Below are 18,650 nucleotides of genomic sequence, written 5' to 3'. Positions count from 1 at the left end.
ACAGCCATCAATTCCTTCAACAAGCTCCATTATTTCCACCATGTAAAGCTCTCTCTAAAGGGCACACTTCTTTCACCGACACTGCCACCCTTCAGGTGACATCATCTCTCATCATGACCATTGCCAGCACCTCCTAACTGGTCTCCCTGCTGCCTTTTTCTTCCACCCCACCCACTCTTTTTTAAAAGCAAAATATGATCTTCAAACATGAAACTGGATCCCAGCAACCCTCTTGCTTACAACCGTTTCCTGGCTTGGCACAGCTCTCAGAGTAAGACCCAGGCTTTACACTGTGGTCATGAAGCCCTGGGTTACCTGGCCCTGGCCAGCCTCACAGACCTCTCCCGGGGCCTCCCTTTGCCCCCTTAGGGTGCTCTAGCCACCCACTGTGGCCCTTCTTTGATGACAGTGCTGAGCTCTTGCTCACCCCAGGGCTCTTGCACCTGCTGTCTCCTCTGCCTGGAAAAACCATTTCCCTGGAGCTTTACTGGGCTGGTTTCTTTCTTATTTTCTGGGATCAGCCTAAATGTCGCTTCCTCAGAGAGGCAATGAAGACCCAACCCTTCTCTCCACCAAATGCATCTCAACGTTTGCCTCTATCACATAAGTTTGTCGATTGGGATAATCCTTCATTTGCTCATTGGCTGTTTGTCTCCCCGATAAGTGCAGGGAACTTGTCTGCAGAGTTTGCAGTGCAAATTCTAGATTCAGTATATGAGACACCCCAATAAACTTTTGTTGATGAGACGATGGCGAGTGCTCCCTCACCACCTCCATCCCAGAAGAGGTGAAAGCAAGAGCTCCTTAGAAAAAGCCAGAGACAGTGTGATTCCAGGACTCTGGAAAGTAAGTTCTAGCAGTGCCCCCACTCCAAGTACTGGCATGATGTGGCACAGTGAGGCCTGGGACCCTGACTGTTCTCCCCAGTGACCTGCCCCCCACCCCGGAGTCTTCTTCAAGAAGAGCGAGTGCAGTGGATGCTTGACTCGCCTGTCACTGTTGTAGGGACACACACATCAGGATTTCCATCCCTTTGTCCATCCTTCCATCCATCCATTTATTCAACAGGTACCTACTGAACTTTCTGAGAACCTGAAGTCAGAAGACCTGGGTCCAGGTGGTGGCCCCTGCCACCAACCCACTCTGGTAGCTTCGGGCAGGTCTCTGCCTCCTTCTGGGCCTCCGTTTGTTCCTTTGGAAAGTGGGAGTGGGCTGGACCAGACGGACGAATTTTGAGACTCCTCCTTTCAGAAAGGGCTGCTTCGTGGCTCGGGTGGGAAGGTGTGGCGGAGGAAGGGGCTGCAGGGTGCCTGACTCAGAGCCTAGGGAAGCTCCATTCGCTGCTTCTAGCAAGGAGGTGGCGCTAGGTTTCCCTCTGGCCTGTGGTCAGTGTCCAGCTGCAGCTGCTGTCTGGGAATGGAGAGAAGCGGGACAGGAAGTGGAATCTGGGTCACCAGCTCCCCAAGCCTCCCCTACAGCACACCCCCCACTCCCTGGCTGGCTCTGCCTCCCTCTGAGCCACAGTGGTCATCCAGGCTGGGTCCAGTGACTGTTCTACCCCGTGAAAGGAGGAGGAGGCGTTGCAGAGCCGGAGACCTGGCAGACTTCCCAACACAGCCCGAATCTCTTCCCAGTATAATCCAGCGCTCAGGGGGTCAAGGCCAAGACAGGGTGGAATCCCGACAGAAGCTGGTCTGAGGCTGGGATATGGTGGGAACAATGATGTGCATTTGGCAGGCAGAGAAGATTTTTCCTTTCAGGCATTTCAGACGATGCTTCTTCCCCCGTCCCCGCAGGGAATTTTCCTCGGCCAAGAACGACAGACCTTGAAAGAATCTGCATGGAAAATGGTTTCCATCCCAGGGGTTAGAGCTACTTTTTCCAACCCCCACAGGAAGGATGAATGTCCCTGATGCCCAAGCCTCAGGCAAGGGTCTTCCATGCGGTGGACCCTTTCTCCTGAGGACTTGATCCTCTCACTGGAAAGTCTCTGCTTTTAGAGACAGTAGTTTATAAAACTAATTCATACTAAGATGTGAACAACTCACTCCCTGTTAGCTATTAGGGATCTCTGTTCCCCTCGTAGGGGGAGCCCTGGCAGGGCCTGTCTGGAGTGCCAGACTACTCTCCCTTACCCTTTGTGTTACCTCCAAAACCCTGGGGTTCGTTTGCCTGGTCAGTAACAAATAACTCTTCATAAGAACTCAGGTTTTGATTAATAGGCATTTTATTACTTGGCGCAAGTAAGGAGTACCCTGGGAATATTCTCCAAAACGGTGTCTTCTAGAGGGAAGGTGACAGGAGGGTTTTACGGAGAGATGGAGCGGGGAGAGGTTGCATCATCGCATGTAGAAGGGATTGCCGGTGGCGTAGACGCAGTGAGTCATTTTGCCAGCACATAGGCCGAATGTTAGAGTAATAAAGCTATAGCTCCTCCCAGGGCAGAGACTTCAGCATGGGAATAAGGAAAGTTCACTCAGGTTTATCACTAAGTTGCTGGGGTCTGTCAGGGTCTGTCACCTACTTAAGCAAGGAGGCGACTCGGTTCCACACAGGGTTTAGGAAGAAACAGGCTGCAGGGCAGGAGGCTGTAAAACAGGCTGGTTGCCCTTAAATTCCTCTAATCCCAGGAGACCATTTCTGTTTGCTGATTCTCTCTCTCTCTCTCTTTTTTTTTTTTTTTTTTTTTTTTGAGATAGGGTCTCAGTATGTTGCCCAGGCTGGAGTTGAACTCCTGAACTCCTGAGCTTAAGCAATCCTCTCTCCTCATGCTCTAGAGTAGCTGGGACTATAGGTACATGGCACCACACCCTTCTCGCCAGACTTCCTACTGCTGTGGTCCTCACCCACAGCCAAAAGGCAGGTGTGACAGTGCCAAAGATTGGTCCTCCCCGGTTTCTAACAGATGAATCACAAATTTGGTTTTCTTCACGGGGAGCTGGTCTAAGGTCAGATTCAGCCAAAAGGCAGGTGACTAACAGTGGCATTTAGGGCATGTGCAGGCTGCAGGCCTTGTGGCCAGGCCTCAAGCTGCTGTGTGGGGAGACTCAGTGCTGGGTTCAGCTCTTTCGCTCACCAGCTGTGTGGCCTTGGACCAGTCACTTTACCTCTCTGAGCCTCAGTTTTCTCACCTGTGAGATGACGATGATCTGGCCTTGCAATGATGCCATAGAGTCAACAGAAGAGGCACAGGGGAAGGTCTGGGTGAGAGGTGGGCTGCAGACAGTCAGAGCCCTCCATGGCTCTCCCCTCCCCCGCCTGCCTTCCTGCTTAGGCTTGGCCAGATGGTGGGAGCTGGGAAATGCAGCAGAGCTGCACGCTCCTGGTCTATTTTGAGAAGCCTCCTGTTTCCTTTCCTGCCTGGGGCCATGTGGTGACTGCGGGTCTCTGCTTACAGGACGGATTCAGAGAGCCTGACCTTGGCCTTCCTCTACCCCTCACTCCCAGCCCTTCCCTTCCTTGTGGTCTGGACCCCGTAAATCCCCATATCCTGGTTCCCAGCCCAGGCACCATGGCCCCCACCCAGCAGGGGTGGAGATCAGGCTTTCACAGGGGATTTGGGACAGGGGACTTTTTACTTGTCTGCACTATGGAGGAACCAGTGAGCTGTCCCACCGCACCCAGGTCCCTTTGCTACAGAGCCTTGCTGTTGGTGGCTGCCAGCATCTCCAGCTTACTGCAGGGGTGGGGGTGGAGTCTTCCACATTCCCCACACAGCTTCCTCCAGAGCCTCCCGAGGGTCCTGCAGAGAGAAACGGCCACCCAGAACGCTGGCGGCCCCGCCAAGAGGTCAGGCAGCCCCTGGCTTGTAGCCTGCCTTGTCTGAGTTCCAGGTCAGCAGGGGAAGTGGTGGCCCCACACGCTGTTAGTCGCCATGCCAGAAACTTAGCAGCCACCCATGATTCCTCCCTCTCCCTTACTCCTCCCTGCCCAGAGCCCTGACCCCAGCATGCCTGGCTTTGAGTCCCACCTCTATCACTTACCAGATCTGTAAACTCTCACCTCTCTGCGCCTTAATTTACTTCCTGTAAAGTGGAGATCAGGAGAGCATGTGCCTACTTCATTGGTTTGTGGGGAAGAGATAACAGTTAACACAGACAGAGTGCTTAGGACGGTGCCTGGCTGTCTTAGTCCGTTCTGCTGCTGCAACAAAATACCTTAGACTGGGTAATTTATAAATCATAGTAATTTATGTCTCATTGTTCTGGAGGCTGGGAAGTCCAACATCAAGATACAAACAGATTTAGTGTCTGGTAAGGGCCTGTTTTCTGTGGGTCGTAGATGGTGCCTTCTTACCGTTTCCTTGTGAGGTAGAAGGGAAGAGTTCTGGTCTCTTCAGCCCCTTCTGAGGGCTCTAATCCCATTCACGAAGTGGAGCCCTCATGCCTTAATACCCCTTAAGAGCCCCTCCTCTTAATACTATCACATTGGTGATTAAGTTTCAACATATGAAATTGGGGAGATGCATTTAGACCATAGCTCTGGTGCATAGCAACTGCTCAATTAATGCCAGGTCTTGTTATCAAATTGGTCAACACATTCCACCCACTCCAATTCTTTGGCATTGCTTCTGCCTCCTAGATTTCTGTCCTCCTTTAGCCGCTCCTGGTGTGCTGCGGAACCCTTCTCACTGGTCTCGTCATCTCTTTCCTTCCACCCCACTAAAGCCAGGGGTGTCTTTCTAAATAAAAAGTCTGATTAGGCTGGGTGCCCTGGTGGGTGGATCACTTGAGGTCAAGAGTTCCAGACCAGCCTGGCCAGCAGGGTAAAACCCCGCCTCTACTAAAAATGCAAAAATTAGCCAGGTATGGTGACAGATGCCTGTAATCCCAGCTACTTGGGAGACTGAGGCAGGAGAATCACTTGAACCCTGGTGGCAGAGGCTGCAGTGAGCCCAGATCATGCCACTGCACTCTAGCCTGGGTAACAGAGTGAGACTCTGTCTCAAAAAAGAAAAATAAAAAGTCTGATTAGTGTCACAGGGTTTTGGAATCAGAGAGATTCATTCATTCACTCAACAAATATTTATTGAAGGCTTACTACATGCCAGGCCCTGTTCTGAGTGCTGGGATATGGCAGTGACCTATACAGTCTGAAGCTTGTATTCCAGTGGATTTAAATGCCATTCCTGCTACTGGGTGGCCTTGGGCAACTTCCTAATCTCCTGCAGCCTCCATTTTGTCATCTGCAAAATGAGATCAAAGAAACCTGCCTCATAGGCACACAGCTGCACACACAAAGTGTATGAAATATTTCCCAGGTGGTAGGTCTAGAATGAGGACAGTGAGGATGGTGTCATTCAATTCCTCATAAGTTTCCATGGTTCATGCTGGGCTCAGGCGTAGCATTCAAGCTGTCCATGATCTGGATCCAATATATACTCCCTGGCAGGGCGTGGTGGCCCACACCTGTAATCCCAGCACTTTGGGAGGCCGAGGTGGGAGGATCACTTGAAGTCAGGAGTTCAAGACCAGCCTGGCCAACATGGCAAAACCCCATCTCTGCTAAAAATACAAACATTAGCCGGGCCTGGTGGTTGGTGCCTGTAGTCCCAGCTACTCGGGAGGCTGAGGCAGGAGAATTTCTTGAACCCAGGAGGCAAAGGCTGCAGTGAGCCGAGATCGTGCCACTGCACTTTAGCTTGGGTAAAAGAGCGAGACTCTGTCTCAAAAAAATATATGCACCTCCCCCAAACCCCACCAGCGCAGGATGTAATGACTCCCTGATAATCAGGCCACCCAAGTGTCTCATAGGTCCTCAGACAGTTTGGTCCCTTCAAATCGCTTACCTTTGCACACACAGTTCTCCCATCTTGGAACTTAAGCCCTCTCACTTTCTTTTCTTAACAATCCCCTCCCTCCCCATCTTTTCTTTTCTTTCTTTTTTCTTTTTTTTTTTTTTTTTTTGAGACAGAGTCTCACTCTGTTACCCAGGCTGGAGTGCAGAGGCTCGATCATGGCTCACTGCAGCCTTGACCTCCTGGGCCCGAGGGATCCTCCCACCTCAGCCTCCTGAGTAGGTGGAACTACAGGTTCATGCCACCATACCTGGCTAATTTTTGTGTTTTCTTGTTGAGACTGGGTTTAGCATGTTGCCCAGACTGGTCTCAAACTCCTGAGCTCAAGCGATCCCCGCCTCTCCTGAAGTGCTGGGATTACAGGCGTGAGCCACCGTACCCGGCCCTCCCCAAAACTTTTCAAAGCAGCGGCATCTACATGCCTTGCAGGATAGTCTTTCCAGCCTCTCAGACAGGACAAATCCCTCTTAGATCTGGGCTTTTCCTGCCAGGTGTCCACGCTTCTAGTACATACCTTCCAATGGTATATCATTACTGTATGGCCACAGATCTGTCCCCTCAGCCACTGGGCAGGAATAGGTTTCGTTTATCTTTGTGTCCCAGAGCCTAGCGCTGGCTTGGCATACTGTGGACACTCATTGGCATTTGATTAGAGATACCTCTAATGACCCATTTAGTTTACCCAAGTGAAAGGTGTGATCGATGTTAGAGATTCATGCACTGCTGGAAAAGAAAGGCATTGGCAAGTGCCATCCCCATTACCAGCTGCAGCAGATATGACCTGAGTGTCACTACATTCTAGTGTCCTGGAAGGTATTCATTAGCATAGGCGCAGTAACAAATAGACCACAAAATGTATAATGGTTCAAACACAGTGGAAGTTTATTTCTCCCTCATGTGAGTCTGTGATGAAGCCTCCTGGTCTGCGTGTGGCTTTCCTCCTCATAGTAATTTGGGGATCCTAGCTCTCTCCATCGTGTGGCTGCACCCTTATTCAGGTCCTGTTGTCATCCACATCCAGCTGGCAGAAAGTGAAAGTGAGAACGTGGAGGAGGCACAGCTGCTCTTAAAAGCTTTGGCTCTGAAATGGCACATGTTGCTTCTGTTCATGTACCATTGGCTAGAGTGGAATCACAGTTTTCCAGCTCCTATGTGTTTGGAGACTGCAGGGCAGACCTTCAGACCTCGGTACAGGGCGTTGGGCTGCTGATCTGGCTGTCCCCACTCCCCAGCCCATGCTGGGCTGGAACAACCTGAGCAATTCATGGGGTATGGCGCCTCCTGGTCTATTAAGTAGACAGATAGAAGGGCTGGCCATTGGTCAGGGCCGGGGCAGGGGTAGCTCCGTGCATCCCATGGGGTTGGGGCACTAGGTCAAGCAGTCTTCTCAGGGGCCTGAGAGCTCTCTCAGGGTTCTGGGACAGGCTTTTGTAGCCACAGGATTCAGACTCTGGCAGGCTGTGGCTCCTCTTCCTTCTCCAGAAGTGGGCTGAGCTGTGTCCTGAGTAACATTCTGGCCTGTGGGATGGTCGCAGGTGGTTAGGGAAGAAATATCCAAGGCCCCAGCACCATCTAGGGAGCAGTGAGTATGCCTGCTTCCATGGCCAAGTGTCTCAGCTGCAGTTTGGAAGGGCTCTTTGAAAGCCTTTTCCCCAACACTTCCAGCCATTGGAAGCTGAAACCAGCCCCCTGGCCGCCCCTTGCCGGGATGGGCAGCATCACTCAGCCAGAACAATGAGCATCCTGGATGGCTCCTCAGCTGCCTGCCCCCTTCTCTGCGCACCCCACACCCGGGCTGAGAATCTCAGGAAATTTGAGTAGGAAGGATCCCTACTGACCCTCTGGTCCAGTGGTCCTCAGTGGGGATGTTTGGAACTCAGTGGGGGCATTTTAGATTGCTGCGGCGATTGGGCGATGAACGGGCATTTAGTGGGCAGAGGCCAAGGATGCTACAGATTCTGGGACATGCAAGAAAAAGTATCCTGTATCTTGCAAAACCTGTGCCCAGCTGCATATTCCTATAGAGTGATGCTTCTCAACTGGACTCCATCCCAGAGTTCCTGATGCATCAGGTTTGCAGCGGGCCAAAGGATGTGCATTTCTGACAGCTCCCAGGCGATTCTGATACTGTGGGAAACATACTTGGAAAACCACTGTTGTATGGAGAAGATTTGTTTTTAAACATCCAAGCCTAGAATATAATTCTGTTTTACATATAAAGACACAGGATTTTTTGCATTTCTTGTGTTCACTTAACTTTCTTGGATTACAACTGCTGCATAGATCAGTCTCTTTGGTTTAGTCTGGAACTTTACCGGGAGTTTCACCATCTCAGGAAATATAGTCCTCACTGGTAGTGCTACTGGCGATATCCAAGTTGCCAGTCTAACAGTCTGTGCAGTCTGCATGTACAGCTGTGATGTTCATGGAGATTCTGCAAATGCAAGCCCGCCTCTGACTGCTTCATCAGGGTGTCAGTGTAGCCATACCATTATTCAATAGGGTTGGAATGTCCATGACTTTAGTATAAATTATTTTTCCTTTATTTGTTCTTTATATTGTAGTTAGAGCATTGTGTATATGTGTGTGTGTGTGTGTGTGTGTGTGTGTGTGTGTGTGTTGTGTGCATTTTGATTTAGTGGGTGAGTGGTTTCTTGTTTCTAAGAATTTCATTTTGGGAGGTAAAAGGGGTGTTACTAAATATGTATTATTATTATTATTTTGAGACAGGGTCTCACTCTGTTGTTCAGGCTGAGATGCAGTGGCACAATCACAGCCAACTGCAGCCTCAGCCTCCCAGGCTCAAGCAATCCTCCCACCTCTACCTCAGTAGCTGGGACTACAGTGCACCTGCCACCATGCCTGGCTAATTTTTTTGTGTTTGTAGAGATGAAGTTTCACCATGTTGCCCAGGCTGGTCTTAAACTCCTGAGCTCAAGGGATCACCTGCCTCGGCCTCGCAAAGTGCTGGGATTACAGACATGAGTCACTATGCTCGGGCTAAATATTTATTATAAGAAGGGGACTGTGCATTCATCAGGGTTGAGACCACTGATTTAGACCAACCTTTACACTCTATAGGGTGGAATATTTTCCCAGATGGGGAGAGAGACTTACGCAAGGTGAATGGTGTGTTCCAGCCAGGGTCCTGACTCCTGATATAGCACTCTTTCTAGGATGGGGAGAACTAACTTCTAAGAGCCTACTGCATGCTGGGCATGGTGCTGGGTATTTCAGGGGAGGGGGAAGGTGTCACTAGGGCTGTTTTGAGGCCTTATGAGGACTCTGTGCACAGGAAGGTTGGGTGACCTGCTCAGTAGACACATAGCTGTCGAGTTGTGATGTTCAGATCCAATCCAAGACTGTGACTCAATAGCCATTAAGGAGGCTGCTCTGCCTGCATGTTGAAGGAGGACATCTTCAATGACTGATGTTTTCACCGAGCAGTTGGCAGTCGATGCACATGGAGGACACACACAAGGCCTAGGAAGGCATCTGTCCACAGAATTGACTTAGTGTCTGTCCTTATGGAATTGGCTTTCTAGTGGAGAAGGCAAAGTGAGTGCAAATAGTTCATCGCAATGTATATGTTCTACCAAGGGGTAGAGGACAGAGAGAGTATGTCCTAGGGAACCTGGCCTGAGCTGGGCTTGAGGGCAAAAAGGCTAGGGCATAGACAGGGAGGGCAAATAAGAGTTGGTACACGAGGAGGTAGGAAGGAGAGAGTTCTGTACCCAAGCAGACAGTGGTAGGTGAGCTGGAAGGACCCCAGAGTATTTCAGAGGAAGGAGGCCAGCGAGTGCAGACCCCAGAGAGCAAGAGGGAGAATAAGCAGAAGTGGCCTGGCCAGACCACACAGTGCCAAATGACTGTGGGAAGACTTGGCAAGAGAACGGGAAGCCATGTGTTATGAGTTAACCAGATCCCTCTGAAACATATTGAAGTCCTCCCCTAACCCCAGAATCTGTGAATGCCACCTTAATTTGAAAAAGATCTTTGCAGATGACCAACTTAAGAAAAAGTCATTAGGGTGGGTCGTAATCCAATATGACCTGTGTCCTTATAAAAAGGGGGAAATTGGGTACAGAGGCAGACACAGAGGGAAGACCATGTGTAGTGACACAAGAAGAAAGCTGTTTACAAGCCAAGGAAGCCCTGAGGCTCCCAGAAGCCAGGGAAAAGGCCTGGGATAGTCCCCCCTCACAGCTCTTGGAAGGGACCAACTCTGCTGACACCTTGATCTCAGATTTCCAGCCACTAGAACTGTGAGAGCATACATTTCTGTTGTTTAAGCACCCCCAGTTAGTAGTACGTTGTTTTAGCAATCCCAGCAAATGGAAACACCATAGATGGTTCTAAACTGGAGAATAATATGGTTCGACTGATGTCTTGAGACGGCCTTGCTGACGGGGTATGGAATGTGGATCAGAGTGGCGTCAGTGGTTGTGGGGAGACCTGTCGTGGGGAGATTGCCATGCTCTGTTAACAGCTGATGGCGGCTTTGTGAGGATGGGGCAGATGGAGATGGAGGAAAGTGGACAGACGTGGGAGATACTTAGAAGATGGAGTTTATAGGTCATGTCAAGGATGAACCCTGGGATGATGGCTTCTGCTAAGTAGGTGACAGTGTCCATGCCTGAGATGGGGGTGGCAGGACCAGGTTTGAAGGTAAAGGCACAAGTGTGCATCAGAATCTGAGGTGCTTTTAAGGCCTCCAGTGGGGCTGCAGATTCTGTCTCCTAGAGGAAAGTTTGGACTGGAGATAAAGCTTGGAACCTCATTCTAGATGTTTCCAGAAGTCTCTTCCCTGGAGACTCGGCTGGGGCAGCTTTGATGGGTCTTGGTGGGGAGACTCATGTTCCTCAAGGTTCTCAACTTCTTAACCTTTTTTTTTTTTTTTTTTTTTTTTTTTTGAGACATAGTCTCTCTCTGTCACCCGGGCTAAAGAGCACTGGTGTACTCTCGACTCACTGCAAACTCCACCTCCTGGGTTCAAACGTTTCTTGTGCCTCAACCGCTCGAGTAGCTGGGATTACAGGCACCCACAACCATGCCTGGAATTTTTGTATTTTTAGTAGAGACAGGTTTCGCCATGTTGGCCAGGCTGGTCTCAAACTCCCGAGTTCAGGTGATCTGCCCACCTCGGTCTCCCAAAGTGTTGGGATTACAGGTGTGAGCCACTGCTTCTGGCCAGGTTCTCAACCTTGATTTCACATTATACTCATGCGGGGAGATTATAAAAAACCCCAATGTCCAGGGGATTCCCCAGACCAATTAAATTGGAATCTCGGAGGCGGGGACCAGCATATAGCAGGTATTTTATGCTAAACAGAGGGCCCTGTCTTGCTGCTTCACTGTGAAATGCTCTGGCTGGACTGTTTCTTGAAAATCCCCGATGTCAATTTCTTTTGGGCTGTCAGTTCCAGAGAGGATTCTTCCGGCTTCCTCCTGCCTCCCGATCCTCTGGGGCTTCTGCATGTAAATCAGGTTAATTCTTAGATTTCCCATGTGCTGGCTGAGGATTCAGCTTTCTGGGGTCTGCTAAGTCAGCTGCAACCTGTTTGGCAGCTTTCCAGTTGCGAGATTTCCATGCTGTTCTCTCCTCTCCTACTCTCCCCATTCTTGTAGTTTGATGCCTCAAAGAACATCCCTTGACTATTGTTTCAGTGAGATTTGGGAGGGATCAAACGTAGATGTCTACGTTTCAGCTTCACCAGCCAAGAAACATGTGTTAAACACCTTGAGATACAGGTTTCCTTTTGCCAGTGCATTGTCAGGAAGGTTTTTGGCTATATGTAATGTAAACCCCAACCAGCAGTGACAAAAACAAGTGTGGCTTTTTTTTTACCCCACATTAGAGTCTAGAATTAAGCAGCCAAAGATCTAGATTAGGGGACTCAACAGTGCTAGTGACAGCAGCTCTGCAGTCCTCCTGGCCTTCTCCTGTGGGAAGAGAATGTCCCCTTCCTCCAACTTCTATGGGGGAATTAGACAAGGGAGAAGAGGTAGGAAACAGGTGCTGACTTAGCCACCCAGCGGTGTCTGTCTCAGACATCAAATCACCACCAGTGTAGCATGGTGGTTTAAAAGCATGGTATTTTGGAGTTAGGTAGACCTTGGTTCAAATCCCAGCTCTGCCACTTTCTGGGTATCTTTGGGCCAGTTTCTTAACCAGTTTGGTCTCAAATTCCCATTGGTGAAAAGGGGGTGACAATAGACTTCACTATTGTTGTGGAGATGATTGAACGAGACAAGGTGTATAAAGCGTTCGGCCAGGACAGTCACATAGTAAGGACTACATGAATGCTGGTGCCCTTCAGTGCAGCACTATTACTTGGAAATGCTTCCTGAACTCTTGGAGGGTGAGTGTGTGGGTAAAATTCAGCTGACGGGGCTTAGATTCTTTCCTGAGCCCCAGATCTTTCTTCAACCCCTTTCTTTTCAGTGTGTGTTGGTTGATTTTTTTGTCTCTCCTCCCATGCCTTCATTTCGTGAAAAAACTAGAGCCTTTCTGGCTGGTTCCATCAGGAAAGCCCTGGATTAGGCATTCTCCACAGTGGGCACAGCACTGAGGTCTGAGCCTTGAGGGGCCCTGGTCCCTTGGGTTCTGGTGGCCACTGGCTTAGCAGGCTGCAGGGCCAGGCACCAACCAGATCCCTGGCATCTCTGGGTTCAGTGGGTCTGGCAAAGTGAGAGTTAAAAATTTTCTTTACTAAATGAATGTTTATTGACCCAGTTTGCCCTCTCACTTATTCATTCATTCACTTCTTCATAGATTTATTCATTATTTATTCATTCATTGTCACATGGCAGTTTTTTTTTTTTTTTTTTTTTTTTTTTTTTTTTTTTTTTTGAGACAGTGTCTCTCTCTGTTGCTCAGCCTAGAGTGTAGTGATGTGATCACGGCTCACTGCAGCCTCAAACCCCCAGGCTTAGGTGATCCTCCCACCTCAGCCTCCCCAGTAGCTGAGACTACAGGCATGCACCACCACACCAGGCTAATTTTTTACGTTTTTACAGAGATGCGATCTCACTATGTTGTTCAGGTTACTCATGGCCTTTGAGTCATACAGACCTGAATTTAAATCCTGGCTTTACCATTAGCTGTGAAACCTCTGCATATATGCTAAGTGGCTCGCTCTGTGCCTCAGTTTCCTCATCTTTCCAATGAGGCTAACAGTTGTGAGGATGAAATGAGATATTGAATGTTAAGTGCTTAAGACACAATCCTGGCCCATAGTACATGCTCAATAATGAAAACCAACATTTACCGAACCCTTACAGCGTGCCAAGCCCTGTTCTAGGCATATCACATGTATAAGGCCTTATATTAGTTGTTTATTACTGTGTAACAAATTACCACAAACTTCCAGGCTTAAAATGACACACCTCTCAACCTCTGGGTCAGGAATATGGGCACAGCTTATCTGGGTCCTCTACTTCAGGATCTCTCCAAAAGCTGCAGCCAAAGTGTCAACTGGGGCTGGGGTTTCATCTGAAGGCTGGACTAGGGCAGTATCAGCTCACTCTGGTGTTGGCAGAATTTAGTTCCTGAGGGTTTTTGGACTGGGATCTCAGTTTCTTGCAGGCTGTTGGCTGCAGGTGGCCCTCAGCTCCTTGTCATATGGGCTTCTCCACCATGACACTCCAGCAAAGCTAGCAAGGGTGAGTCTGCTACTGAGTAACCTAACTGCAGAAGTGATACGCCTTCTTTGCTGTATTCTGTTGGTTAGAAGCCAGCTACTATGTCCGGCCCACACTCAAGGGGAGAGGATTATTGAATACCAGGGGATGGCATAATCAGAGGCCAAGGTAGGGTTGACAGCTACAGTCTTTCAATCCCCTTCCTGACCCTGTGAAGTAGGTATAGTCGGCTCTCAGTATCTGTGGGTTCCATATCCACAGATCAAAAATATTCAGAAAAAATAAATAATAAAGAATAACAATACAGCAGTGAAAAAATACAAATAAAAAACTAATACAGCATTATAATTATTTACATAGCATTTACATTGTATTAGGTGTTATAAATAATCTAGAGATGATTTAAAGTATATGGAAGGGGCCAGGCACAGTGGATCATGGCTGTAATCCCCTCACTTTGGGAGGCCAAGAGGGGGTGGATCACTTGAGCCCAGGAGTTCGAGACCAGCCTGACCAAAATGGTGAAACCCTGTTTTTTTTTTTTTTTTTTTTTTTTTTTTTTTTTTTTGAGATGGAGTCTTGCTCTGTTGCCCAGGCTGGAGTGCAGTGGCGCGATCTCAGCTTACTGCAACCTCTGCCTCCTGGGTGCAAGTGATTCTCCTGCATCAGCCTCTCTAGTAGCTGGGATTACAGGTGTGTACCACCACGCTCAGCTAGTTTTTGTATTTTTAGTAGAGACAAGGTTTCACCACGTTGGCCAGGCTGGTTTCGAACTCTTGACCTCAGGTAATCCCCCGCTTCGGCCTCTCAAAGTGCTGGGATTACAGGCATGAGCCATCACACCTGGCCCCCGTCTCTATTTTTTAAAAAAAGCCTGTTGCAGTGTGGCAGTGTGCTGAGCTCATGCCACTGCACTCCAGCCCGGGTGACCGAGTGAGACTCTGTCTCAAAAAAAAGAAAAAAAAAAATTGTTAAATAAATAAATAAATAAATAAATACAAGTATGTGGGAGGATGTGCATAGTGTATATACAAATACTATGCCATTTTATATCAGGGATGTGAGCATCAATGGATTTTGGTATCCACAGGGGATCCTGGAGCCAATCCCCCAGGTACTGAGAGACAACTATGCTATAAGCCCATTTCACAGATGAGGAGGCTGAGGCACCGATAAGTTAAGAAAATTGAGCTGGGATTCAAACCCAGGTGATGTGATTCTGGAGCTCATCCTCATAACTTTTACATTAATCTGTCTCCTCAAGAAATGATAGACATTATTATTATTATCCAGTCATTTACTATGCCCCTGTTTTGTGCCAGGGCCTGTCCTAACTATGGGGGTCACAAAGATGCATAAAATAAAGTCCCTCATCTCTGGAAGTCTGCAGTCTTGTAGGGAAGACAGAAACTTAAACAGACTTAATACCAAGCAAGGTGGAAACCGGGGACAGTTTTTACCAGTGGAAAATGTGGTGAACAATACTCGTTATTTGTACACAAAATGAAACTGCAACCAAGAATACTGCTTGCATTCAGGAGCAAAGCAAGCTGCCGAGCTCTAGGGGGTGGGTTTCCAAGTTTTTCCATCAGTCTTTTCTAGCCATTTCTGTTCAGTCTTTTGTTAGCAGACGACAGCAACAGGCATCCAAGCTTTGAAAAAAATGAGGGGAGAAGTATTACAATTATTGAAATTGGGAAATGTTCTAAGACTCCGGGGTGAGACTGTGTATAGAGAAGATGGGGAGTGTGGTGCCTCTTCTGCCACTGGCTTGTCAGGGGCAGAGTCTGGCCTCGGCATGTCCATCTGTTAAATGGAGATTCATTCATGCGTTCCTGCCTTGTGCAAGCAAAATACGAGATCCTGCCCACTCGCCTTCTGAGCTGTTATAAATCTAAATGTGGGTGGACAGGAGGAATTACAGAAAAAGAGGCCAGCCTTTGCCTGGGGTTCATGGATGGGGTGGGGGCAGGGGGAAAGTGGAGGTAAAGGGAAGTGTGTGTGTGTGTTTGTGTGTGTGTGCAGAGGTTGGGGCTCCCCGACAGGCTCCTTCTTCCTCCCAAAGTGGTTGAAGGGGCTGGAAGGGTCTGAGGGCTTCTTCTCTCTGCATGTCCTTACTGTCCTCACCCTGCTGCACCCTGGTGACAGGTCCTCTCAGAGCCAGCATGGTTCATTCCTAGTACTAATGGCTCAGGGAGGGGGTCTTGGTGTCAGCCCACCAGGGAGAGGAAAATAGATTTGGAATTACAGCCCTGGTTTTGTCGGGCTTTTTTTCATCTGTGGACAAGGAAGTGGGCAAGTGTTTGCTCTTGCTCCTTTGTCCCTGCTCCTGAGCCAAGGTGACACAGGTCCTCCTTCCTCCTGTGTTACGTGGCCCCACACTACCGGAAAGGGCCATTCTGGTGAGGACAGGAGAAGGGGTGGGTTTGAGAGCATTCCTCCCCACGCTGCCCTGAGCTGTGGGCCTGGCCTTGAAGGATTCTCCCCTTCAGACGCCACCTTGCCCCAACCCGAGCTGGCCTACCTACACCCAGGTAGAACGAATCTGGACCCCCAGGAATGACCCACTCTTTGGAAGAAGTTTCTGGAAGAAGCCCCCCGCGTAGTTTCTAGGGAAAGGTTATGCTGGAAACACCGCTTTCCTCTGGCTTCTGTTTTTAAGTCTTCCTGACACAGGAGGGCCAAAGTCATCCCTGGCGACCAACTCAGGGTTTCACCACTCACTTCCCCAAGAGACTTGGCTTCGGGAACCTCCAGTGACCCTGGAGGCTGTAGTCAGGGGGACACCCGCTTACTAGGGTGGGAGGGGCACTTTGAGGCCCTAATTGGCATCTGGAAAAGGGCAGTTTGTGAATCCGCCTTCTGTGGGTCTGAATGCTGTGTGATCTGAGGGGAGCTATTTAACCTCTCTGAGCCTCAGAATCCTTACCAGTAAAATGGGGATAGTTACCCTAGCTAGGAGTGATTTTTGTTGTAGAGGTTAAATGAGACAATAAGCGAAAGCCCTTGACAAGACACCTGGTAGGGAAGCTGCTCTGTTGACGGGAATGGTTGCATGGCCTTGCCCAGGGCTGGAGGGGTCTGGATGGGGCACGGTGAGGGTGACTTTCTGGGAGTAGGGAGGGAGAAGATACCACCTCGCAGGGTCACAAGGAGGCTGCAGCTGCGTTCGTGATGTTTCATTGCTTAAGCGTGGTGAGGGGACGTCAGTAAAGACCGTTTGGTTCATCTGAAATATTTCATAATAAACATTTACAGATGTAAAATATTATTATATTTTGCAGAGAAGTAATTGCATTAGGAGAAGCTGGTTTTAAAAGAATGAGGAGAAAATTATGATTAAAATGATAACTCAATGTTCCAAGTATAAGCCAGAGCAGGTCACGGAAGTCACCTCAGAGAGAGGACATGGTGTTTTCAGCCACTGCCAGATTCTTCTTTCTGAATACTTTTTTATTGTGGCCAAATACACATAAAGTTTACGATCTTAACTATTTTTAAGTGTACAGTTTAGTGGCATTAAATGCATTCATAGGCCGGGCGGGGTGGCTCACACCTGTAATCCCAGTCCTTTGGAAGGCTTAGGTGGGTGGGTCACTTGAGGCCAGGAGTTCAAGACAAGCCTGGCCAACATGGTGAAGCTCCATCTCTACTAAAAGTACAAAAATTAGCTGGGTGTGGTGGTGCATGCATGTAATCGGGAGGCTGAGGCAGGAGAATCACTTGAACCCAGGAGGTGGAGGTTGCACTGAGCTGAGATCACGCCACTACACTCCAGCCTGGGCAACAGAGTGAGACTCTGTCTCAAAAAAAAAAAAAAAAAAAAATGCATTCATTACATTGGGCAACTGTTGCCATTATTCATCACCAAAACTCTTTTCATCCTATACAACCAAAATTCTATCCCCACTGGACAGTAACTGCCCATTCCCCTCTGACTTTTTGCATGCTCCGCAGCTTTCCAGCCTGGAGAGGCAGTGCAGGAGCCTGACCTGACTGCTGCCCAGGGGCTGTGGGTCTGGGTTCTGCCAGGGGCCCCTGTTACCCAGGGATAGGGGGTACCTCACTTAGAAGAACCTCACTAGGCCCTCACCCTCTGGCAGCAGCCAGTAGCAGGGAGCTGTTCCCCCAGGCCTTGGAGGCGAGCATTCCTAGGGTAGCGGCTGCAGCAGGTAGAGCACAGCCAGACCACTATGCTGAGGTGAGGGGTACCCAGATACCCAGAATGAGATATCTGGGATGCTGACTGCCTAGCAACCTGCATCCTCTAGTTCTGTTGGTCTTGAGGGCAGGGGAGGGGCTGAGCCTGCAGGTGGAAGGGGGAAACTGAGGCCAGGGGGCTCCCAGGAGTGAGTGAGGTGAAGGGGGGACATGTGTCCCGGGCATCTAAAACCACGTGCCCAGAGGCTTGGAGTAGAGAGAGGCTGACTCAGAAGGGCAGTCACGAGCATGAGTCTGGGAAGGGACACAGAGTGGGTTTTCTGGGTCGAGTTCTCGGTGTTTACTAACCCGTCATACTGCCCTGGGGGACCAAGAAACTACCCAGGGACCCCCAAGAGCAAGAGGTGAGAAAAGGAGTCTCACCAGCCTGTTCCAAAATTTGAGTTCCAGTTGCTCCCTACCCACACCCAGGGCTTCCAAGGCCAAGCTGAGCTGAGTTGAGGTCTGGTCCCCTCCCCCAAAAAGCCTATCTGCGACTCTCAAGGGCACGTCATGTCCCCAGCTGTTTTTTCATTCTCAGCCCAGCCCCACGAGGCAGGTAGGATGGCCATTGGGAAAATGAGGCTCTGGGAATCGAGGGGGCTTGCCCAAAGTCACGTAGCGGGCAAATGACCCCAGAGTCTTTCCCTCCCGCCTTCCTGCCCTATCCTCAGAGATGTACTGAACCTTGCTCCTCAAAATGCAGTCCAAGACCAGCAGCACCGACAGCATCTGGGAGCTGGCTGGAAATGCAGAATTCTAGGTGCCCCCCGCGGAACCAGAATGTACATTTTAGCAAGAACCTGGTGATTTGCTAGCACTTTACAGCTGGGGAAGCACTGCTTTAGGAGTTCTTTCCCATGGAGGAGATGCAGCTTCCTAGCAGGGAGAGGATACCTGCCTGGAAAGCCAGGACACCCCTAACCAAGGCCATTGGGACGCTTGTAGGAGGTATGTTTTTCGGAGGCCCACTGGTGGTGAGGTTGGCCTTGTCTTCAAAACACCCCGC

The 18,650-nt window shown here is 49.5% G+C and overlaps 1 long non-coding RNA gene across 1 annotated transcript; it reads right to left on the bottom strand.

The window, feature by feature from the left end:
- Positions 1 to 15,010: 15,010 nt before the first annotated feature.
- On the bottom strand, positions 15,011 to 18,391 carry LOC108519240 (uncharacterized). The gene is made up of 3 exons (XR_001882584.1): positions 18,329 to 18,391; positions 16,460 to 16,670; positions 15,011 to 15,093 (listed from the first exon to the last, which is right to left on the bottom strand). It is a non-coding gene; the product is annotated as an uncharacterized LOC108519240 (long non-coding RNA).
- Between the last annotated feature and the right edge of the window lie 259 nt (positions 18,392 to 18,650).

Source organism: Rhinopithecus bieti, unplaced genomic scaffold (assembly GCF_001698545.2).
Source record: "Rhinopithecus bieti isolate Rb0 unplaced genomic scaffold, ASM169854v2 scaffold_46101, whole genome shotgun sequence".
Classification (NCBI taxonomy): domain Eukaryota; kingdom Metazoa; phylum Chordata; class Mammalia; order Primates; family Cercopithecidae; genus Rhinopithecus; species Rhinopithecus bieti.
The sequence above is the reverse complement of the archived record's forward strand: the minus strand, read 5'-3'. Positions and strand labels throughout refer to the sequence as shown.